Consider the following 25,607-nt stretch of genomic DNA (forward strand, 5'->3'; position numbering starts at 1 on the left):
GCTTATTATGTTTCGAGACTCTGGTTCCTATTAAAATCCTCAGGAGATTGATACTTTTCCTTTTTCTGTGGTTTTTATTAAGCAATTCATGAACCTATGGTCAAACAGGTATTGTGCCTTGTCTTCTGAGTTGTTCCAGTCTTGGTGCAGTTTTCAGGACACTGCTGTGCTGTTTGTGTCCACATGGTGCACGTACCACTCAGGGGTTAATCTCGGAATTGAGTGGCAGTTTATACTGTAGTTCACTTCCGCAAGCCTCTATTCTGCCTCGTTGGCTCTGTCTGTGCATGAGGCTCAGGGGGATCCCAGGACTTATGTGGGCTCGTACACAGACCTAAATAATCTCCTCCTATAGCTCTCTCCTCTTTGGAATTCTACCCACATTCTCAGGCTTCAGGGGCCCCTCCTACATGTTCCTTAAAGTGTTTAAGCCGCCATGCTGTCATGCAGTTCCCTATGACCAGGTTGACCTTTCAGGTGAAATAGCAAGAGAAAAGAAAGGAAAATAACGGCATGCCCCCACACTCTTCAGACAATAGGAGCCTCTTAACCTGTTCCTTTGTCCAGAGACACAGGCCATTTCTCAGTGAAGGCCTCTGCCATCACTGAGGTTGCAGGGGAGATGTGGTAACTGGGGAGAAAAAGACCAATGGGGATGACCCCCTCACTCCTCAACATCCAAGCCCCCCACTTTCTCACTTGTCTGGCTAGAAATAAAAGGTTGATCCCATGGTTTTAACTTTCAGCTGTTGCTGGACTTTGCGTGCCTTGCGTAAGCTGGGAGACAGAGGCAGGAAAAAAACCCACCATAATCACCCTGTTACGGGCTGTTATTCAACTTTGGACTTCCAGGCCCCATCTGCCTGTTAGCGTTCACTTCTTAGAGTTTCAAGTGCATGCTGTTTGTCCTCTATCTTGCTCCATGCGGCTCTCAAGCCCTCGTAATATGACCACAGTTCTCGTGCCACATGTAAACATTCGAACGCTTTGCAGATACTGAATTAAAAATCTATTATTTACATTGACTCCACCATTTTTATTTTCCTGGTGTCTTCATTAGAAAATTCAAAATTACATATGTGCCTGGCATTATGTATTTTTTGGTGAGCAGTGATCCAGAGGATGGAAATGTATGCCTCCTTCGACTCCTTCAACTTAACCCCACTCTGGGGCAATGTCCCAGCCAGGCAGAAACTGCAGGTGGAGCTGGAGACCTTGAAGAGTTTGGCTATACTTCCAGCTCAGCCCAAAGCCCAAGGATGATTCTGGACTTTCATTCTGACTCGTGCATTTCAGATCTTTCTGGGTTTGGACCTGGTATATATGTCCCTCCCAGCCCGCCCTGCCTGCCCCTTCAGTTGTCACCCCAGCAGGATCCGGTTGGCTTGGGCACTTCTGGGTTTTTTTTCTTTTTTTTGCACTTCTGTTCTTAGTGGCTCTCTCCTCCAATGTTACCAGGTGGGAGGGCAGGTGGACGCACAGGCGCTGACGCCAAATCTGCCACCTCGGGCGGCGGCTGCTGAGCCAGGTAACCTGCTCTCCAGCTTTCCTGCTCTGGTGGCCGGGGACCCATCCTGTACAGTTAGAGCCGGCCGGGGGAGAAGGGGCAGCTGCCCTGCCAAGAAGCTCATCACCCTCAAGGCAAACACCTCCAGCCCTCAGACCCCCGGGGAGATTCAGAAGCGCTAGACGGTCCAGGGGCGCGCATCCTCACCTGTGCGCCCCAGGGCCTGACGTGTACTCTGCGCATGCGCCACCCCTCCCCAAACTTTTGCGCCCCGCCAACGCACGCCCATTGTTCGCTCACAGGTTCCAGAGCTGCATCCCAGCAACAGGCCAAAGAGAGCGCACTCCGATTTTGGCAGAGTTGGCAGCTGAAGGAGAGTGCTCGGAGCCCAACTCTCTATCCAAGGACCGACCTCACCCAAGTTCTCTAGGGGCAGTTACTTAGGTAGGCCCTGCCCCTCACCCCCGCCCCGGGCACTGGGGGATCAGCACCTGCCAGGAGGGTTCATCTGCCCCCGGCCCGCTCCCCACGCCCACCAACTTACCTTGGCCGGCCCGGGTCACCCAGCTGTCTATGGCCGGCTATCCACTCGCAGGCCAGCCCACAAGTGTCCAGTGACTCTGCATCTGCGCTTTGCCACAGAGTCTCTGAGGCCACATTCTACCATCCCGCAGACCCTGCGCTCCTTTCTGGGGGGTCCTTATCTCCATCTGCAGGCGAGGCCATCGGAAGAAGGCAGTGATGGGTGCTCGCACCTCCACGACCTCCCGCAGCTCAGTGTCCGCAGTGGACACAGTCACTGTCAGTGTGGCGCGGGGGCAGCCAGTGCCGGCCACGACACCCAGCTGTGTCCCGAACTACAGCACCGAGAAGACGGTGTTGAGGGCCCTGGGAGAGAGCGGGCAAGGGATGGCCAAGCAGGAGGAAGTCCCCACAGTCACAGGGAGGAACGAAGACCAGAGAAGCGGCCCCGATGACACCGGGGGCGCACGATCTGCATTTAGGCCCCTGGGGGGCTCTTTCTTCGTGCCCAGGCCTGGACCTCTGCAGAGAGACCTCCACGCCAAGTGGGCAGAAGACAGATCCACCAGGAAACTGTAGACCACTTGTATGAGCTCCTGCCCCCAAAGAAACGCCATCACGAGCTCATATAGCTCCACCCGAGGTTTCCCGCCAGTGAAGAGAAGGAGGGGTCCCGCCATACCGCAAGGGCTGCCCCAGAAGTCTGCAAAGAAAGGGAGCGAGGAGGGCCCTCCGTCGCCCTCTGCAGCTCCGGTGGTTTCCCGGAGGAAAAGCCAGCCTGACAAAGATGCAGAGGCAGCAAGAGGGCAGAAAGGGCCCTGGAGGAAGGGCTCCCGCACATCTGACAGTCCCAGGCCCCGAAAACGCAGGATTCCTCTGCTGCCGCACCGGCGAGGGGAGCCTCTGAGGCTGCCCCCAGGCCCTGAGCTGGGTTTCCCTGTCGCCACTGAAGACCTAGACTCCGAGAAGGAAGCAGCGTTCCGGCACATCAACAGTGCGCTGCAGGGTGAGACCTAGGCCATCGGGGGCCTGGGCGCCATGCAGCCTTCCTGTCCCTTTCTGCTGCCTGCCGCAGGGGCTGCTTCTCCGCAGAAAATGTTTCATAGTTATTTCTATTTTAATATGATCATGGTACATTAAAATGTATTAGTGCTTGCCTGTGAACACTAAGGTCACTTGACTTGTAATTGTCTATGTTGCTCTATATTTTTGTGACTAAAGGCATTACTTGGGGGAATGAAAAGAATATCTTGAAGCGATTTTGGCTTTTGATCTGCCACTAACTCCTATTTAACCTTAATTCAGGCGTCGGATTCTTTGACCCAAGGAAACAGAATAGTATAAAAAGAAAGAATGTGAGTGTCAGATGGTGGCAGTGATTAAGTATAGCAAGAGACGCCTTTGCAAAAGTTACTCTTGGTCCCAGAAGACTCTCACTTAGCTGTGTGACCGTGGGCAAGTCACTTCACCTAAATCTCTGAATTATAGGGCTGTGCTGATGATTTAAAAGTGACTGAGCACGGTGGACACTCGGAAATCCTGGGTTCTCAATAAAGCCACTGCCCTGCTCTTTGGTCCTTTGGGATTACTATATTAGTAAAATTTATACTTGACAGTAATTTTAGCTTAAAGTTTATTTTGTCTATTTCATCTCAGGCTTTTGGCTAAGATCAAGTGTAGTATCTGTTCTTGTCAATTTAAATAGCAAGAGAAAAGAAAGGAAAATAACGGGCATGCCCCCACACTCTTCAGACAATAGGAGTCTCTTAACCTGTTCCTTTGTCCAGAGACACAGGCCATTTCTCAGTGAAGGCCTCTGCCATCACTGAGGTTGCAGGGGAGATGTGGTAACTGGGGAGAAAAAGACCAATGGGGATGACCCCCTCACTCCTCAACATCCAAGCCCCCCACTTTCTCACTTGTCTGGCTAGAAATAAAAGGTTGATCCCATGGTTTTAACTTTCAGCTGTTGCTGGACTTTGCGTGCCTTGCGTAAGCTGGGAGACAGAGGCAGGAAAAAAACCCACCATAATCACCCTGTTACGGGCTGTTATTCAACTTTGGACTTCCAGGCCCCATCTGCCTGTTAGCGTTCACTTCTTAGAGTTTCAAGTGCATGCTGTTTGTCTTCTATCTTGCTCCATGCGGCTCTCAAGCCCTCGTAATATGACCACAGTTCTCGTGCCACATGTAAACATTCGAACACTTTGCAGATACTGAATTAAAAATCTATTATTTACATTGACTCCACCATTTTTATTTTCCTGGTGTCTTCATTAGAAAATTCAAAATTACATATGTGCCTGGCATTATGTATTTTTTGGTGAGCAGTGATCCAGAGGATGGAAATGTATGCCTCCTTCGACTCCTTCAACTTAACCGCACTCTGGGGCAATGTCCCAGCCAGGCAGAAACTGCAGTGTGTCTTGGAGAAGGTCTTTTGCATTGAGATAGTAGGATGCTCTTTTAGCTTCAAGAACTTGGATGTTGTTGAGTTTAACCTGGTATAAGTTCAAATTAGAGTGTTTTAATTTTAGGATGTTAAAGGTAATCCCCATGGTAAACACAAAGAAAAGAGCTATAGAATATTCCCAAAAGGAAGTGAGAAAGTAATTTAAATATTGTATTATAAGAAATCAGCTAAACACACACAACGAAAGAGAGGAATGCAGGAAATGAGGGGCAAAAAAGCTTTGGGCAGATGGAAAAGAAACAGCACAATAGCAGAAATAAGTCTTTTTTTTGTCAGCAATTACTTTAAATGTAAATGCATTAAACTCTCCAATCAAAATACAGAGATTGGCGGAATAGGTAAAAACATATGATCCAACTATATGCTGTCTACAAGAGACTTACTTGAGATCAAAAGACTCAAGCAGGTTGAAAGTTAAAGGATAGAAAAGGGAATTCCAAACTCAGTGAGAAAACTCAAATAGTAACCAAGAGAGCAGGAGTGTCTATACCAATATCAGACAAAATAGACTTTGAATTTAAAATGGATCAAAGAGTTAAATATAAGAGCTAAACTATACAAATTTCTGAAGAAAAAAAGGGATAAATCTTCATAGTCTTGGATTTGGCAATGAACTCTTAAATATGATAGCAAAGGCACAGACAACAAAAGGAAAAAGAAATTGGACTTTATCAAAATTAAAATCCTTTGTGTTTCAAAGAACACCATCAAGAAAGACATAATACAACCTTCAGAATGAAGGAAAATGTTTGCAAGTCATATATCTGATAAAGCCTAGTATTCAGAATATGTAAAGAACACTGGCAACTCAACAATAAAATGTCAAATAACCAAATTTTAAAAACGAGAAAAAGAATCTGCACAGATACTGCTCCAAAGAAGACACAAATTGCCAATAAGCACATGAAAACATGTGCAAAATTATAAGTCAAAATTATGCAAACTGAAACCACAGTGAGACACCACTTCATACCCACTATTGTGCCATATAATTTTTTTAAAAACAAGCGTTGGCAATGATGTGGGGAAATTGGCACTTTCAATCATTGCTGGTGCAAATACGAAAAAGAAAATAGTTTGGCCGTTCCTCAAAAAGTTCAACACAGAGATACAATATGGCCCAGGAACTCCACTCCCAGGTATATGTCCAGGAGAAATAAAAAACATATGTTCACACAAAAACTTGTACATGAGTGTTATATTGTCGTATCATTATTCATAATAGCCAAAGAGTGGAAACAACCCAACTATTCGCCAACTGAGGAATGGAAAAATAAAATGTGTTATATCCATACAATGAATATTATTCAGCCATTAAAAGGGTGAAGGACAGATACATGCTACAACCTGGATGCACCTTGAATACATTTTGCTTACTGCAAAAGTCAGACACAGAAGTCCGCACATTGTGTGGTTCTATTCATATGAAAGGTCCAGCATAGGAAAATCAATAGAGACAGAAAGACCCAGGGCTGGGGTGAAAGGGGTGGACAGAATGAGAATGACTGATACTAGGTATGAGGTTTCTCTTGGGGATGATGAAAATGTACTGGAATTAGAGATGTTGATTGCAAAACCTGAGTACACTAAAAGCAGCTGAATCACACAGTTAAAAAAAATGTGAATTATATCTCAATCAAAAGATAATATGACAACCTTTTTATAGTCATTACTCTTGATCAGTTTCAGGATGGAATTCTCACAGTGACTTCAATGGAGTGGCTTGTATGGGATGATATTTGAGGCTCAACCCTTTGGGACTAGATGTTCATTTTGAGCTGTTGAATGACGGTGAGGGCCAGCCAGTATATTTTCTTCACGGAGGATCAATCCCCATATGGTATCCTTGGTTTGAATCCTTGTCTTTTTCTCTTCATATTCCTGAAACAAGCTCCTAGGAAATACATTCACAATAGTGAGAGGTGTTGACATCTTCCTGGCAAAAGTCTTATTCACAGGTGAAACTTCAGATCTCCTTATTACTAGCTGCCCGGGGAGTCCCCTGAATCAAAGTAGGGCTTATGAAGATGGACCTTGCATTTTAGCGTGCACTTAAAATACCCAACAGGCTGATCACATGGGGAAAATAACTTTATTTACATGAGACAAGTACAAAGTCAGCACAACACAATGAGGGAGAGTATGGGTGCTGGTGCCTGATGGCCTGAAATCAAATCCTATTCGAACGCCATGTGTACCTGGGAAGGTTAGTTACTTAGCTCTTCTGTTTCTCAGTTCCCTGGCCAGGGATATGGAAATATTAGTAGGACCTGCTTATTCGTATTATGTTCTGAGGCTAAAAATTAGTAAATACAAAGCCTGAAGAAAAATGATGGGTACTTCATAAGTGCTACCTACATAAATGTTCAAGTATTAAATGCCTGGAAGAATAAGTAGGTTGTCTCCAGAAAGGGCACCTAGGAGGCTACAAATAGGAGGATAGAGCCTACTTTTTCACATTGATGACACGAGTAAGAAGTTTTAGAGCTCATGGAAAGAATATTATTTCTTGTGATGCACTGTGGGGTGGGCAGAGTAGGGGCTGTGACCCATATTTTATGGTTCAGGGCATTGAAATTTAGGCAGATTGAGTAACTTGTCTAGCGTCACAACACTGATGAGTGATGGGTCTGAGGCAGGGGAGGGACAGAGATTCCGGAACACATGGACATGAGATCATACCCTGGATACACAAACCAAGAGCTCTCCTCACTCCCTTTCCCACATCCTCCTGCCCCAAGAATGCTGCAGGGAGACAGCTGGTACTCGGAGGAGGTGCCTGGCCCAAGAGAATGGCTCAAACCTGGACCCACCTCCTGGCTCTACGTTTCAATCCCTGACCCCAAATACAGTGTCTTTCCCCCAAATGCAGACCCCCTGATGGACCAGGGTATCCAAATATGTGTGCATCTCCCCTCCCTTCCCCCTCAGCACTTGATTCTAGCAGCTGATTTGCAGTGAGACTTCCTGGTGGTCAGGTGACCACCCTGAATGACCAGTAGTCTACTTGACTCCCTAACTGACTCAAAACCCAGGACATTCCAAACCAACTGCCCACATGACAGTTGCACAGAGAATTAGCATCATCTTCAACTGATCAAACCCGGATGATGAGCAGTTAATATTCATTAGCTGGGAACAGGGTCTACTGGGCTCGTGTTTTGGTGGCTTAACACATGAAGGTTACAGGCCCCCAGGGTCTCACTGACTAGAAACTGACCAATCGTCTGAGCAGCTTGGACTAAGGCCTGGCTAAGAGCGGGCAGTGGCTGCACGGGCTCTGAGTGGGCACCTTCCCTGCCCAATCCTCCCTCAGCCAGATCCAGGCTCTGCTGTACAAACTACAGCCATTGCTCCTGAATCTACTTGCTGGTATTAGTTCCACAGTACCTTCAATGGAGTGGTCAGTGGGGGTGCTATTTGGGTCCCTACCCTGTTGTTTGGCCAGATGCTGATTCTGATGTGCCTGAACCACCGCTGCGGATGGCCAGCAGATTATCTTGATCACAGATGATATTCTTGTGCATCCTGTGTTTGATTCCTTTATAATCTTCCTTTTCTTCTTGGTACCCGAGTCATGATCCTGGAAAACACAACAAAAACTGAGAGAACTATTGATATGTTGCTGGGAGAAGACCATGCAGAGGTGTCAATTCATTCCCAGGTCACACGTCTGTTCTCTTTGTTCACCAGCCTCCTAGGGGAGTCTAGGGGAGTCACGTGAATCGAAGCTGGGCTGAGAAGAGGGTGTTGCAATGTGGTGTGCACTTAAAATAGCCAGCAGGCTGACTGCACGGGACATGACTTCATTTAGTGAGATAATATAGAAAGGGAGCACAGCACAGTGACCGACAGAGTGGGGGCTGGTGCCTGATGGTCTGGATTCAAATCATACCAGAAGCCACATGAACCTGGGAAGGTTATGCAGACCCTCTGTCCTCAGTTCCTTGTTCTGTGATAGTGGAAATGTTAATAGGGCCCACTTATTAGTATTACATGATGAAGCTTAATACAGCAAATCAGGTAGACCCTGATGAAAAATGATGCTTACTTCATAAGTGCTACCTAAGTGTTCAAATATTAAATGTCTGGAAGAATAAGCAAGAAATGTGGTAGTCCTGCCTCCAGAGAGGGGGCCTGGATGCCACAGGGCAGGGGAGTGGGGAAGGTTATGGGTGTGATGCTTTAGAGCTTGTGAAGAATATCTGTCATCATCTCCTGTGATCCCCACATCAGCCCCGTGGGGAACTCATGGCAGGTGCTGTGAACCATATTTTATGGTACATGGCACTAAAATGTTGAGATTTTAAGTGACTTTCCCGGAGTCGCAAAGCTGATGACAGATGGATGTGGGACAGGAATGTAGTTGGTTCCCTGGGACAGAAATCCCTGAACCCCTGAATCCTCTAGATGGTGCTCTGGACTCCTGAGCCCAGGGCTCCCCTCCCTCCATCCCCCCAAGCCTCCTGCCTGCCCCATGGTTGCTCCAAGGACAGGAGGGGTCTGAGCCAACAGGAGGGCCCAAGCCTGACCCACTGCCTCCCTTACATGTTGATCCCTGACCCCACAGCTCTTAAATATCCCTGAAAGAAGGTCCCTTGAAGGATCAGGGGGTCCCATCTACGTCCCTCCTCCCTCAGCGTCCTCACACACTGGGTGAGCCTCCTGGTGGTCTGACCAGTGGTCGGCTTGTCTCCACGTGGCTCAGAGCCCTGGTCTCTCCAAGCCAGTTGCCCACATGGCACGTCTCTAACAAATTAGCTTGGTCTTCAACAACCAGCCCTGGATGCACAGTTAGTGCTGATTAATCAGGACAGTGGCCTGCTGGGCTGTGCTTGGTGGTTTAGTGGGTGAAGCTGGCGTGCCCCACTGTCGCCTGACTATTGATGTGAGCAACCGTCTGAGTAGCCTGGGCTACGGCCTGGCTGGGGAGGGGCCGTGGCCGCACTGGCTCTGAGGGCGCACCTTCCCTGCTCATCCTTCCTCATCAAAATCCAGCCCCTACAAACTCCTCATCCATCCCTAGACCCTGCAGTGGCACAGGAGAGAGGCCCATGCCCTTCTAGAGGGACCCCTCCATAGCCACAGCCTAGAGACCCCATCCCAGGACTGTCTCTGAGGATGACCCAGGCCCTCCTAATCTCTGTCACCAAATGTTCATTCCACTAACCCGATGGCATTGTCCCTTCTCTCCACGTTCCCACGCAGCGCCCAAACACCCAGTGATCCTGTCCACATCAACCACTGGAAATACCGCCACGAAATCCCAGTTTCCTTCCTTTCTGAAAACCTCTAGGTTTAGACTGCTAATATTTGCTTTTGGATTTTGACATCGACATTCAGAAGTGTTTAGCCTGGAATTTCTCCTGTCCTGTAATATCTACTGCTGGTATGACATCAGTATTCTCCTGGTCCGATGAAAGCAGTGTGGGTGTGTTCCCTCTGTATCTGTTCTCTGGAAGAGTGTGTAGGAGACGGGCATCGTTTCTGTCTTAAATGTTTGGTAGAAATCAGAGGAAGCCACCTGGCCCTGAAGTTTGTTTTGTGGGGAAATTTTTTTGGCATCTCTTTCTAATTGAAGTTTACTTGGTGTATTGTACAGGGCACAGATCTTAAGCATAGAGCTTTATGGTTTCTTGTAAATATAAACACATCTGTTACCAACACCCAGTTCAATATACAGGACGTCCCCAGCACTCTGGCCGCCCCCTGTCGAAGAATAAGTGCTAACTTATTCGGTTATAAGAATGAAGTCAGTTACTCCATGTATATTCCAAGTGCAGTGATTTACACACAAATAACTCAAAATGAGTGTGGCAGCACAATGAGAAAGTAGTGGAGGGTGCTGGAGGGCTGGGAGAATCCAGTCCCTTTGGGATTTCCGCTGTGGAGGTGGGGCCAGAGTAAGGAAGCTGAGAGGAGCTTCTCTGAAGCATCTGGGCTTTTACAGAGGGAAGAACTACTGCTCCCCAGAGTGCAGCGCCCATTGTAATTCACTGAGCCCTCCCTTTGCGGAGGGTGCTTTTCTATACTTGTGTGTTATTTTACATAGAAATGTTTAAAAAAATAAAGAGGAGATCAATTTTGTTTGATGTAACAGCCTTTCACTGTTAAAAGTAAGACATATATCTAAAATTATGCTAAATCTGTACAGCTCCGACAGGAAGTAACCAGCACTCACTACCTGACTCAGGAGCGGAGGCGGAGCAGAGAGGCGGCCCTCCTTCCTTGGCCTCGTGTCTCATTTAAGCTGCCAGACGCTGCACAAGCTCCATCCCCTCTGAGTCTCAGGCTGACGCCTCCAGGTCACAGTCTTCACAGGAGTCAGACGAGAACCTGCCACACAAAGGCAGGGACTGGAGTCAGTGGGGAGGTGGGCTCCCTGGGGTCGGTGTGTGGGACCCAGGGGGCTACTCAGACCCTGCAAGTGACTTTGGGCCCTGACATCCCCAGGGCTCACATCCCCAGGGCACTGGGGCCTGTTTGCTGCTCTTTGCCAAGTGTGTTCTGGTAGCAGAGAGACCTGTCCTACAGGGGCGATTTAACCTGGGCATTTGGCCGGGCGGCGTTCGAGCGACTGGTCCCCTGAACAGTGAAAGTGATGCAGAGGAAAGGGGAGGCACTGGGGCTCCAGGTTGAAAAGTGTGGGTCCCTCCCACCTGGGCGCTGTGAGGAGTGGGAGGTCTGATGACACAGGTGGGAGTAGTGACCCTGTCCCTCCAGCCCACACGCAACACGGCCCATCATGAGACCAGCACAGTGGAAGTGGGCAGAGAACCGCAATGTTCCCTTTTCCCCTAATAATCGTTTTTCTTTCTTTAACACCCCAGCCAAACTTGCCTGTGCTTTTTCATTTAAAAATATCCTGATGCTGTGGCCACAGAATCATAAATTCTATAGCTTTGCTGTATCCCAACATGAAAAGTTTGTAGAAGACACTGCTTTTCAGCATGTAATAAAACCAGATGTATTTGTTATCTAATTTTAAGGTCATAATTAATTTGGAATCCTGGCCCTTTAACTCATCCTAAATTAGCATTGCTTTGAATTGCCTTCATTTTGTGTGTGTGTTGTATTCAATTTTTACACATCTATGAAAAATCTATAGAACCTCAGGTTGAGAAATGGTGCCATGAGGTGACCCAGGCCCTTCAGTGGGGCTCCACAGAGGCTGAGGGGTCCCCAGGGGTTGGGCAAATCCCAGCCAGGTGTGGATCCTGCAGTGTCCCCTACCGGATGACAGGGCTACTGTGTGCCCACAGGGATGCAGCAGCGCTGGGCCAGGTGAGCTGTCTGCTTGCATGAGAAGAAGCCCCGGTTCCTCTGTCCTCCTCACCCTTTCCCCAGGATGCCTGAACTGGGGGGTACCAGGGCCACTCCAGATATCTCACTACACCTGGTGATTAACTGGGGATGTTGTCTGCTGACCTTGGTGGGTTGGGAGGGCAAGGCTGGGTCCTGCAGAGGGAGATGTTGAACCTCACCAGGGACACTCTTTACAAAGAACACAATGTGAACAACACCTCCAGGAGTGATGTATGTGATGACCCCACAGACACCTTCGGCCCCCCATCTAAACATAAGAGCCTGGCATCTTCAGGGATTCTATGGAACGGGGACTGTTTCCTGGCGAGATGCACTCAGGTCATCCTCCAGTTGCCTGCGCAGATTACCACCATTCTCTTCTCTCCACCTTTTTGTTCACATGCAGTGGTGAGCACCTCTGTGCTCTTCTCTGGCTTTTGGGTTTTCCTGAAGCGCCAAAAAAAAAAAAAAAAAAAAGTCAGGGATGGCAAGAGAAGCACATACACTTATTTGCCTTCTGCTCTTCCTCCTACCCTCTCCACGCTCACATTTCCTCTTCTTGTTCTTCCTCATCCTTTTACTTCATCCCTTCTCTTGAATCCAGGATGAGAGAATTTCTTTTTTTTTTTTAATTGGATGAGTCAGTCTTCTTTTACTTATTTATTTTTAACGTCTTTATTGGAGTATAATTGCTTTACAATGGTGTGTTAGTTTCTGCCTTATAACAAAGTGAATCACCTATACATATACATACGTCCCCATAACCCCTCCCTCTTTTGTCTCCCTCCCACCCTCCCTATCCCACCCATCCAGGTGGTCACAAAGCACCGAACTGATCTCCCTGTGCTAAGCGGCTGCTTCCCACTAGCTATCTATTTTACGTTTGGTAGTGTATATATGTCCATGCCACTCTCTTTGTCACAGCTTAACCTTCCCCCTCCCCATATCCTCAAACCCATACCGTTTTTATGCTAAGTTATAGTCTACATGTACCTGGAAAAATGTTAAAAAGATTTTTAAAGAACTGCGCATCTATTTTTGCCACTGATTTGCCTGTTCAAGGCTCACTAGCACTTTATCCATCTCAGTACTATTTCGCTTAGTAAACAAATGCAGTTACCATAATTGCTACATATGTGTCTGTGTTCCCTTCTAGGTTATATGTTTTTGAAGTTAGAAACTATATTTTTATCACAGCCCCTATGTATGGCACAATATCCATTGCTAATTCAGATTGTGTTTTAAGATATGAGACAAAATTTAAGACTTTTATTATAGTCATAAACATCTAGCAAATCAACCAGAAAATAAAAACTAATTTTCAATTGGTTGGCCAAGAACAAAAAAGGGAGGAATACCTAGTGCAAAATCATATCTCTAATAACTACTGTTGGATTTAGAGCACACACATGCTAAACTTATTTTAAAATATCTTCTTATCAAAGATTTGAGGTTGGACCGGAAAAAATTATATCAGAAGTGAAAATAATTATGTGGTCTGACCAGCGTGGATCACAGAAAGTAAGGGTATACTATATATAAAGTAGATAAACTACGAGGTCCTGCTGTATAGCACAGGCAACTATATTCAATACCTTGTAATAACCTATAAAGGAAAAGGATCTGAAAAAGAAATATATATATATCTGAATCACTTAGCTGTACACCTGAAACACAACATTGTCAATCAACTAGTCTTCAAGGGAAACAAAACAAAACAAAGTAAGTGTAAAGGGAAGTATAGTTTTATAAATTCACCTCTGATATCCAATGGACCAACTGAAAGAAAACAGAAAGTACAACTTTCTAGGAGACAGGACATGGCCAGCAAACCAGGCCGTTACCCTCGGTTAACGGTCATACCTGCCAAAAAATATACAGACTAGCCTGCATTCAGGAATACATAGGAATTCTTCATTTATCTGGCATTGTTAGGCAATGAGGTATTGCATGTTAGGAGAAGTATTTTTAAAATGACAAAATGAAGAGGAGTTGTTTTAACCTTCACTCGGTAATTTTTTTCTAAAATTAAGAAATGTATCCACTGGTGTATTTAATGTTTCCGTGATAACTCGGGGTCATCAGTTCAATCAACGTTTGCATGAATAATGCAAATGGAAACAAGACAGGCATGCTTACTTACTGAAACTGAAAATGACATGGCACTGGCTGGAATAACTGATGAGAGAGCACGAAAAAAGCAAAAATGAAAACAAACCGTGATCAAGAAACAATCAGTCAAGTTCTGACTTTCTGTACTTAGTTTCAAAATGAGATACCACAAATCCCAGCGAGAGACTCCAGCATCATCAGCTGTCTTTCTCCTTTGTTTCCACCTTCCTTTCCTTCTCCTTCTATCCTAGACTGTTCCAGGCAGTGCTTATGGCTGCTTGCAAGAGAAATTCTAATACTTGCTTTCTCTCACACAAACTTCACAATATGTCCATGTGATAACTAGTGTGGAGGTAAAAGACAATTCATCACAGAGACATCTCCTATGAAAATAAAATTAGAAACTAGCTTTTAAACATGCAGAGAGAAGGGCGTGGAGTCAGGCACTAATTTCCTTGCGAATTCCTCTCCATTTCTAATAGACGTTCTTCTTTACCAAGATCCCTTTTTATTGGTGTGCTGTTCCAGACTGCTCCACTCCGCCCATCCTCATTCTGTAAAATACATTCACACTCTTTTGTGACCCTACTTATTTGCCCATTAAATAATCAATCATAGAACTGTCGGAATTATTTACAGAGTGAAATTAAAATGCTGGAGTCACTTGGAGGGTTTAAGCAACTCCACCAGAAAATACTGGGCATGGATTTAAAAGAGGCTGCGTGGGACTTGCTCTTGTCCAAGTTCTTTCTCAAGAAGTATCTGAAATAAGCCTAAATTCAGAGTTAATCAGACTGGCCTGCTTTCTCAGGTGGACTGGAACTCATTGCTCTTTCCCCTCAACTCCCTGATGTCAGCGGCACTTTCCGGAGAGGAGGTGGACTTCTCTGCCTACTGCAGAAGCTCAGTTCCCCCCGGGCCCACTCCGTGTCTGAATCCCACACTTGAGGCCACATGCCAGCCTTCCCAGAACATTCGTCGTCTCATTTCAGTTTTTGACCTGCTCAGATTGAGTCCCTCTAGACTCTTCCTCAGCTTGAAACCTGATCTTCCACCACTTTCCCTGACCTCGATGGTAACCTGCCTACTTTAGGCCTCAGGTGCTTTAGCTATAAATTGATATATTTGCCCTTAATTCTAAAGTCTTCTTTCTAAAGCTCTACAATGTGGTGGCTCCTTGAAAATGTTTCTCTTTGCTGGTTGTAATTTTGTACAGAATTAAAAGCACAGCTACTCTAAAAGACAGTAAGTTGCATTGGATAAGGAAAGTGTGCTCTTGTAGTTAGATTAACAGGGATGGAAGACGACTTAGTATGTTTTAAGATACTCATGATCCATTCTCGTGAGAGTCGGGGGAAGAAGGGGAAGAGAGTTAATAAAATACCAAATGTTTGTGACAAATTAAGTTCAAGATGTAGCTGATAAGTTACTACTTGAATAAGCAACACAAATCCAATTCAAGTTTTGCTTTATTTTTCTAAGAAGGATCCCAGTGAACTGAGTCCCATGTTCAGTAACTCCACGTTCAATGGCTTAGTCTTTAAACACTGTTATGTTGCTGGAAGAAGAAATATTGCCCACCATTCCTAACTGATGTTTAGCTATCACGCACATTTGAAATAAATTTATTACTTTGCCTGATCTCAGGGTAATACATTCCAAAGGGGCAAAGAACACACGAAAAGTTATGGAGTCTCCATCTTCTACACTAAAGTGTGCAATAAATTACATATTATTTGGCCGTTAAGTTCACAAGCCATAGAAACCATTCCATTTGCAATATATACAGTGGTAATCAGCAGGTAATGAGAATGATATAAAACCAAACAGACCGTGTATGATGGCACTGCTGCCAATAAAGCAATCATTAAATGCATTCATATGCATCTACGATAGGTAAGCTCTTTGAGGGCAATTGCTATGAATTCTACATACCTGTCAGGATACTATATATAGCCCACTTTCTATGGCCTTTATTCAAAGACGCTGAGAAAGGGTTACTCTGGGTAAATTCAGACCTTTTCTCAATATAGAATTTGGTCAACATGCATTCTGAACAGCAAAATTTCACAGTATTTTCCTACACTAAGTGCCACCTCAGCAAATGCAGGATTAAGTATAATGGATTATAAGAAGTGAGAAAGGAAAGATGGAAGAAAAGAAGGAAGGTAGGAAAACGGTGGGTATGGAGTACTTCAACATTTATGTAAAGAGTGGAACTAAAACTAACCTGAGGTTACCCTGAATTATTAGCATATGCTATAGAAACTTAAATGAAAAAATAAAAAAAACCCAGCAAGGGAAACCCAAAGATTCTCTGTTTTTTCACTTTACTGCATATACACGTCCATCTTAAACAATCTATATGCTTATATCCAATAAGAGAGCATTGTTTTGCAAGGCTATTTGGCTTCTATCAGCATGTAAAGGTCGGACAACTCAACTTTAGCAGAGTCAGCCTTCAGGTGAATAATTGCTTCTTTCAGGTTGCGAGCATTTGAATTTTCCAGAAATGTTTCCCAAAAAATGAAAACTAAAAGAGTCCTAGGACAGCGTCCTTTAGAAGTTTTATAGTACCAAGGTTTTTGGAAGAAGAGTATTCTTGTCAATTATCAACACAATGATTCCAAGCAGGTCAATTTTTGCTGAGAATATTATATAACAGAACCCACTTCACCTCCATTATACTGACAATGATCTTCCTTACTTCAACCTTGTGCTGCTTAGTAAAGTTGAAAATACGGAGCCAAGAACAGACAGTGACAATGCCAGAGACTCAGATGTACCTATAAGTGCCTTCAGACAACATCAGCCACCCAGGCTAAAGTCCTGGTTTAAAACATCCCAACATGAATGAATCTCAAAAACTATATGCTGAGCAAGTGAAGCCAGATCAAAAGGGCACCTACTGTATTATTCAACTTACATGAAATTCTAAACTGGGCAAAAGTCATCTCTAAAGATAAAAAACAGATCCGTGGTTGCCTTGGGGTGGGAGATGGGGATACTTTCGCAAAAGCCTAGGAGGAAACTTTCTAGGGTTTTAGAATTGTTATCTATCTTTATGGGGGTGGTAGTTATACAAATGTATACATTAATTAAAAGTCACTGAACTATTGACTAAAAATGTCTGCATTTTATTGTATGTAAATGATACCTTAATAAGGTTGATTACAAAATGAACCAAAAACAAAACAAAGCAGAAGAGAAACCTCTCAAGACTTCAAAGGAAATACACTGTTTTCTTCCAGGGTACCAGATTGGAAATGAGGCATTGGTCTGTTCTACCCTCAGCTTATCCCTAGGGTTATCTAGTCTATTTTAAAGCACTAGAGTCCCCTATCAGGAAAACTCACCCCATGTTTAATTACTTTGATTTCTTCTCTGCCTCTTCTCCCAACACACTGAAGTCATTCACGGAAGAAAAACCAGCTTTTTCCAACTTTGCATCATGACACATTCTTTCCAAAGCTATTAGTTATAGAATAAAATTTGGGTACACTTTGTAAAAAATCTAGCTTTTTGAGCCTTACAAATCTTAACAGTTAACCTATTGCCTCCACTGGAATTTGGAAAAAAATTATTTTGAAAAGGAATAGCTGAGACTTGACATTTTTTTGTGTGTGTGATTTTCTCTTCCCCTAAGAGAGAAGTGAGTAGGAATGAGAAACACATACATAAAGAAAAAAAATTATCTTGCTGCCTTTGCATGGTTATAATTTATAGGAGGCCCTTTTCAACAATAATCTATTATCAGAATCAATAAAATATAATCTCCATGAAGGCCAGGCCAGGATACTTGTCTCTTTTTCAGCAGATTGCAATACAAACCACATTCATGGATATGCTTCTTGATGATCTTTGTAATACTGTAACAGTTGACCATTTCCTCATGCCTCTTCACCTTAACTTCAACCTGGTTTTTCACTAATGACTTCACATTTCCTTCTCTAACACTTGGTTGTGGGCCTCTTTTCCAACTCCAACTCCAACTCGCATTTCACTCTGGAACCAAAGGAAGACTCACACCTTCCTGCTACAGTTGCAGATTATATAGACTAGAAAAAGGAAGGTTGCCAGATGGTGGTTTACATTATCTACAGACTGTCTCGGCTCAAGGTTAACTTCCCTGGGAGAAAACCCATAAACCCAGAAGCATCAAAAATAACCTGCATGTGCAGGGGGGAGACAGCTTTGCTTGTCTCATTTTACATTCTTTCTGATCTCTGGGCCCTGGTGATTTATCTCCCGTGGAATGGAACAAGGAGGGGAACAAGTAGGGACAGTCCCTTCGAGCTAAGAGAAACACTCCGGGAGGTTTTGAATCAGACTTGGTTTTTTGTTAGCCAAGTTACAGGAGAATTTTTAAAGTGGGGGAAAGGGAAGAAGGAAGTGGACCAGGAAAAGAATTTAAGCCATCATCTATAAACCAACAAAGCACTGATAGTTCCAAACATTATGTCACAAACTAAAATGACTGATGTAGGCTCAAGTGGTTTATAAAACCTATAAAAAGACTACAGCAGCAAAGTCCCCATTTATCTGTAGAGTTCAGAAACTAAAACAAGGAATATTTTAGCTTAAAACCTTATCTCAAGAGAATCATATACACTTCACATGAATAAAAATACCTGAAACCAAACATTTTTAAAAGCTCCAATACCCAAAATATAAAGAAAAATATTAATCCAGAAGACTCAATCAATCCATGATAATTACAAAACGGCTGGGCAATCTCTATCTCCCTTCCACACTAACCATCCATCCCATGGAAGACCAAGGGAGATCAGACCTTCCAGACTTACCTTCCAGACCTTCCAGACACCTGGCTGCTGCAAAATTCTATGGAGACTCCTTGTGGAACAGCAGTTTCCCATCTCTTGTGTCTCTCCCTATCACGATCATGATCATGCAGGAAGCAAGTCTGGCTGTGCTATTTCTTATCATTGTCTGTCACCCATCTGCAACATGGTATTGTACGGATAAGGAAAAAGTAGTTCCCTTTCCCCCAGAAGGTTGAGGCTCAGGTACAGGGTAATTCTCCTGTGCACACAGTCATTATTTAGGCCGACTCAGTGACTTCAACAGGCTTAATCATGTGATCAGGTTTGTTGCCAGCTGTGTAATGCTCCCACATCTGTAGATAGAGCCGCTCTAGGTCCATTGTGTATTGTCTGGTGTTGAACAGAGGGCTAGATGTTCTCTGCTTCCAGACTTTGCCACAAATTTTCTTCAGGTATTCTAGATCAGTTCCCAGTTTCACAGCTATGTCTTCATATTCTTGTCTATTTTTAGCAATAAGCTCAAGACAGCCTAAACAAGTGAGCTGGGAAGCTGCAACTCGGGAAGCAAGAGTCTCTCCTGGCATAGTCACCATGGGTGTCCCTGACCAAAGGACATCCATCCCTGTGGTGTGTCCATTACAGAGTGGAGTGTCCAAGCAGACATCAGCCAGCTGGCCTCGCCGAACATGTTCCTCTTTAGGAGCAACAGGTGAAAAAATGATACGGTTCTGGGGAAGGCCCATATTTTGTGCGTACTGTTGAATATTAGGTTCTCCTACTGCTGGAAAACGCAACAGCCACAGTACACTATTGGGAACACGCTTCAGAATATTTGCCCACATCTGCAAAGTAGATGGGTCAATTTTATATAACTGATTGAAGTTACAGTACACAATGGCATCTTCCGGTAACCCGTACTGAGAACGTGTGGTTACAATAATGGTACGGGGAACCTCCTCTCCAGTGGCAGCCTTAATGTTGATCTGGGTAGTTGCCAGTCCATTGCTAAGACTGAATCCATTGTTATCTGAATTTGTCCTCTGTTAATCATTTCAACAACTGCCTCTGCAATAGTATTCATAGGAATGACAGGCATATTAAGAGCTGTATTACTGCTGTCTGCGGTGTCTCCTCCCTCAGGACATTTCATCTTGACAATTTGCACATCTGGGAGACTATCAAGAAATGCTTTGAGGTCGATGCCATTCAGCACAATCCGATTGTCATAAATGTGCCCATTGGACTTAAAATCGATGACTGCTTTCTTCTTCAGGTGAGGGAACATATTGGCATGATCACCAATAAAGAAAGTATGGGGCATATAAGCCAGTTTCTCAGAATACTGCTCAGCAACTTCAGCAGGTGAAGTTTCCTGATCAGTGATGATATAATCCATGAAAAGCACACCACTGGTTCCAGGGTAGCCCAGCCACATTGCCTGAATAGGAGCTGGCCTGAGAGCAAAGAGTTCATTTCGAGCACCCCTGGTATAACCATTCATATTTACAAGGATGTGTATACCATCTTGATGGATGCGATCAGCTGCTTTCCCATTGCATGGAATCTGAGAAAGATCAATGAAATGATGGGCTTCTGCCATCACCTTCGCTCGGAAGTTTGTGCCGTCATCTGGGCTCAGGGCATAATAGAAGACCTCAAATTTATCAGGATTGTGCGTGCCTGGAATAGACTGCATAAGATGAGAAGTAGGATGATTCCCAAAGTCAGAACTCACGTACCCTACACGCAGTCGACCATCACTGAGCTTCAAGTCTTTTGGATGTTCATACGGTGGTTTACGAAGGACACTGATCTCATCCAAGGAGAGGTTCCCATGGCTCTCAGCAATAGCCTTCCTGAAGCCATGAGAAAGAGGATACAGCATACTATGATGAGGCTGCACAGAAGGCAACCTATTCTTCTCCAACTGGTCAGCCACAATGCTGACCAACTTCTTCATTCGCTCATCATAGTCTGTCCAATTACAGACAATCTGCAGGCAATGAGCCAAATCACAATAAGCGTCAGGAAAGTCAGGCTCAAGCTTCAGAGCAGTGCGATAAGAAGCAATTGCTTCTGGAATATTCCCTGAATCCTTGTGAATGGAAGCCAGATTGCTGTGGGCATCTGCAAATGCAGGGTTAATCTGAATGGCAGGAGTATAACACTGCAAGGCTCCCTGAACATCCTACATCTCCTTTAGAGTGTTTCCCATATTACAGTAGGCGTCAGCCGAGGTAGGACTGATTCGAACAGCCTCCTTATAATGCATCAGAGCTTCCTGCAGTTTTCCCTGCTGCTCCAATACACTTGCTAAATTTGAATGGGCAACAGCAAACTCTGGGAAGACTTCTAATGCTTTACAATACAAGCGAACTGCCTCTTCAATGTTTCCCTGGTCTCCTTTGATATTGGCTAGAGAGTCTGCATGGGTGGGGCACAGCCGCAGAGCTGTATTATAACAATCTTCTGCTTTGGCAACACGGCCCTTCTCTTCCAGAGCGTTGGCTAGGTTGCAGTAAGCATCACGGAAATGTGGTTGCAATCTAATAGCTCACCAATAGGTGTCTATTGCCAGATCTATCAGGCCTTGCTCGCAGTGTACACAAGCCAGGTTGGCACGTACCACTGCATGATTTGGACTCAAGCTTAGGGCACAAAGGTAAGCTGCCACAGCTCTGTCAAAAATCCGTGCCTCTTTCAAGATATTTCCTAAATTGATATAAGCATCCAGAAAATTGGGGTCAAGGGTGACAGCCTTTTCAAAGTGATGAATTGCAAGCCAAATCTCCCCTTGTGCATTGAAAACACAGCCAAGATTACTCCAAGCTACTGCAAAGTTCGGTTGCGTCTCCATTGTTTTCAAATAACATGCCTTGGCTCCTTCCAAGCGACCCAGGGCTTTGAGCAGGTTCCCCAGGTCACTGCGAACACAGTACAAATCAGGATTGTACTGAACAGCAGAGACGTAAGCTTATACTGCCCCTTCCATGTCACCTGCTGCTACCAAAGCAGCTTCCAGGTTAATATAACCATCGATGAAATCTGGTTTGAGACGTAATGCATGCCGGTAATGCTCCATTGCTTCCTGCAACTGCCCTCTTTCCTTGTACACATTCCCCAAATTCGACTAGGCTTCTGCCAGAAGAGGGTTCTGTTTAATTGCCAGAGTACTAAAGTGGGCAGATCTGTCCAGCCTTCGACACTGGAAGTGTAGAGATGAAAGTAGAAAATAAAAGAATAGGATGTGATTTGTAGTCGATACTACTTTTGCAAAAATTAGAAAATACAAAACAATTCGGTATTTCAAATATATACATATGTTTAAAATAACTATAAAGGTGAGTTGGGAGATTACATATTAAATGGCCCAAATGGTGCTACATAGGGGAAAATAAAGGAAATAAATCTGGCAGAGGAACGTCGGGGCCAAAACCAATCTTAAAAGTATTAGAAAATAGAGTGACCATACACACTGATGATAGAGTGACATGAACTGAGGCATATGGTCCCTTTTGAGTAAATGCCTTAAATACAAACTAAAAAAATAATGTCATAAGATTTACAAGCACTATAAAAATATTTAGCAGTATTGCAGTAGACAGTAGAAATATATAACCTTTCAACTTAAATAAAAACAAGACTGATGAAATATCATCTTTGTTTCCATGTCATCCATGCTAAGGAAGAAATAATAAATCAGCTTTCAAGATAGAATTTTTTACAATGAGAGATACAAAAACAAAGAAAAAGAAACCCTAACTGTTTATCCCATGAAGGGAGAAAAAAACAATTTGAAAAGTCAGAGTAGAACTCTATGAGGATATTTAACATCAATTTTTTTTTGTAAAACAGAATTTTAAGCTGGTTTTGAATTGTTTATAGAGTTTCTAATTAGCATGCTGAGGAAATACAGGGTCCATCTTAATCCAGAAGCAAGTAAAAAGTTCTGACTCTTAAAATTCTAGGCTCTAGAGTAGGTGTGTGCTGGTGTGTATGTGTGTGTGTGTGCACATTTGCTGTGTGTTTTCAATAAACTCAAGAGTACATAAGGGTGTATGTTACTACATTGTAACAATTCTTGAGCAAGTCTAACTGAAGGTCAGTAGCAAACAAGTAGATGCCGCTTGGGTGGCCCCCCAAACTCTTAGGTAATGCGCAGATCTGCCTTGGCAATCATGTTCTGCTTTTAGACATAATGCATTTTTATGTTCTTGTTAGCACTGAAAGGCTAACTTGAATATTCTGCAACTGATGAAATGGACAACAGAGCAGTAACCTAGAGTTTACAAGTATTTGGGGCAGTAAAACTTTAGTTCTAGATTTAACTTGGATTTTAGTCCTAATTTAACTTGGATTTTCTACAACGCATTTTTTTTTTTCTATAAACTGGAGGTATATACCACCATAATCCTAAAAAACCTGTGACTTTGGGCTTCAGGGGTCTAAGCCTTCTCTCTAAGTGACTGAAAGGTACAACTGGATATTAGACCTGTCTAAAAATTGTCCTTTTCTGTCCTCACATACAAGGGAACGCTTGATTTTTGGATAGCTGTCATTAAAAAAAAAAAAAAATGTGCAAAGAGCTAATGTCTTTTGCTACAAGACAAAACAATTTCTCCTGGACATGCAGTAATAGGAGGCAATGCCATGTGTTGGAAGCACGCACATATTTTATGATAGATATTAATCTGGAGGTTAACAGCTAGGTGCTCCGGTTGAAGCAGTTTATTTCAAACATACATATAATGTTAGTCCACTTTGTAACAAAGCCTTCAACATTTCATATGCAAATTCGTTTTTCTTTCTAGTTTAAGCCCAAGGAAATCCCTATAAATCTTGTCTCCAAAGAGAAAATATAAAGAATTCATAAGATTAAAGAGTTCTTATCAATTGTATAAAAAACTAAAAAGGTACTAACTAGATAAAAATGTAGATGTCTAAGAGAACGTCCAACAAATAGAAAAGTAGAGGACTGCACTGAGATTGCAATCCTGAGAAAAATACATTATTTCTAAATGAAGAAGTAAAAGGAGATAGCATAAATTAAAGCCAGAAGAAAAATTTAAAACCTACAAAAGTACGAGTCGATACAAAGTTAAAAACCCATTAATTTTACTATATACCCAAAGGCTTCACAAAAGATCTCATGAATATCACAAATTAAAATAAACAAAAGCCAGAAATATTGTTTTCCCCAAATTGTACTACTACCTGCTTATTGCTTCAGTGGTAAGAAGAAAAATTATCTTCAAATAGTTGAATTGTATACCTACTTATATTTTAACTCTTAGGTGGATCTTGTTATATAATATATATGATCTTTAAAGAAAACTTGTTGATTGTTTATTTTGGCATCTGTTAGGAAATTCCTATTTAATTAGATAAATCTCCTTAGATAACTCTTAAATAAAAATAGATGCAAATATAGTATGTTTCCTATCATTCATTTTAGACCTCTAAGAGTTGGAAAAGCTCAACCTGGAGAAGAAACTAGTTTTACTGAGGGAAGAAACTACTTTCCAGTTTAGAAGAGGAGGGATTATCCCATTTCTGTAGAGGAAGCAATCAGGAAGATACAAAAAGAATGATCCTTGCCTAGTGCTAAGGCCAGAACCACTGTGAATATTGTACCAGATCTTGTAAAAACAGCCACTGTGCTGGCACTCACAGGCCTGGGTCATGGTGTGTTCAACAATAAAACTTTGTTCCAAAGGATGGAACTCCTTCGGGCCAAAAAGCTTTCACCTGCATGATTCCATTAACCTCACTGTTTTGTTATGGGAAATGCGTTTATTTTTTGAAATGACATTGAAATATATCCTTAAAAGAACACTTTAGGTCTCAACAAGATTCTCTTCTCTTTCAGCCAACACATTACCTTTTAGAAATCAACAGTCTACTTCTTTCTTTAAATCATCACATTTCAAAGCTGTAGCAGCTAATAAATGTTAATATGATTTTTCCAAAACTGCAATCTCCCTAAATTTCTATGCTGTCTTCTTTATCCTGTCTTTTCAAGGTAAAGGTATCTTTCCAGTTTTCTTAGCATTATCAGGATTATGGATTTTGTTCATTGTTAAAGTTCGTTATTTATGGACATAAGTTAATGTAAATGCAAAAATATCTCGTATTATTCACAAGCTGGCTGACTTAAATCACTCGCTCTTAAAACAACTTTACTGCTCTCCAATCTGTTCAAATGCACGGAAATATAAATTCAGGATGATGTGGCTTTTCTGCAATGCTTTCTTTTCAGGCTGCAGTCTACATGACAGCGTTATATCTTATCCTTGCTGCTGTTGTTGTTCTATCTATAAAACCTCTCTTGAAGACCCCCAAAACAGCTTGTAATTTAAACTTTTACTTTTGGTGACTCACTGTTTTCAAATTGCCATCTCTGACCATATCCCCCTTCCAGGGGAATTTATGCAGACTCTTAACCCATAATTGCTTTACTCTTTACCTCTATTTCTGGGTTCTTAAATTAAATTAACTGTTACATCAGTGTTCTTCATTACTCAAATTATTTTTTCTTAAGAACTTTTCCTGGAAGTAAGTTCATGCTCTTTTTGACAAGCAAACATTTGACTTCTGAAAGAATTCTTATGGAAATGGGTTTATATCCCAAATGCACCACCAAAAATCTTGGTGACCTTGCATAAACGTCCCTTACCATTTCAGGTGCTATCTTTGCTTGACTCCAAAGGGAACTGATTAAAACTATGAGCATCTAGCTGTTATGCACTTTTGTCTCAGTTTGGTCAATGAAACTCTTAAAAATCCATCAGATTTTCATTATTTTTATCATTAGCCTGTTTGTGTAAAGTAAGTTACCATTTATGGAGCCAGTGTTCTCCTTTATTCCGGCATCCAATCATTGTAAATATTTCTCATGGACACA

At 43.2% G+C, this 25,607-nt stretch overlaps 2 pseudogenes across 11 annotated transcripts in view; one reads left to right on the top strand and one right to left on the bottom strand.

Annotated features, from left to right (window-relative positions):
• The window catches only part of LOC149744045 (UDP-N-acetylglucosamine--peptide N-acetylglucosaminyltransferase 110 kDa subunit pseudogene), a 148,633-nt pseudogene that overhangs the window by 8,787 nt on the left and 114,239 nt on the right, over positions 1 to 25,607 (bottom strand). For 3 of the 11 annotated variants that reach the window (XR_016391581.1, XR_016391580.1, XR_016391579.1), the window contains 2 exons: positions 10,687 to 10,838; positions 6,576 to 8,085 (listed from right to left, as the gene is read on the bottom strand). The product of XR_016391581.1 is annotated as a UDP-N-acetylglucosamine--peptide N-acetylglucosaminyltransferase 110 kDa subunit pseudogene, transcript variant X11 (transcript). Of the gene's footprint in view, positions 1 to 4,270; positions 6,397 to 6,575; positions 8,086 to 10,683; positions 10,839 to 11,898; positions 12,255 to 18,724; positions 21,909 to 25,607 lie in introns of those variants that run through there. The other 8 variants (XR_016391576.1, XR_016391575.1, XR_016391577.1 and 5 more) reach the window with 8 other exon arrangements.
• LOC149744046 (U2 spliceosomal RNA) lies at positions 3,674 to 3,779 on the top strand (annotated as a pseudogene).

Source organism: Delphinapterus leucas, unplaced genomic scaffold (genome assembly GCF_059928025.1).
Source record: "Delphinapterus leucas isolate spDelLeu-1000000601 "Yukka" unplaced genomic scaffold, BTC_Dleu_Yukka2 spDelLeu_asBTCV2_sq25, whole genome shotgun sequence".
In the NCBI taxonomy this organism is placed as follows: Eukaryota; Metazoa; Chordata; class Mammalia; order Artiodactyla; family Monodontidae; genus Delphinapterus; species Delphinapterus leucas.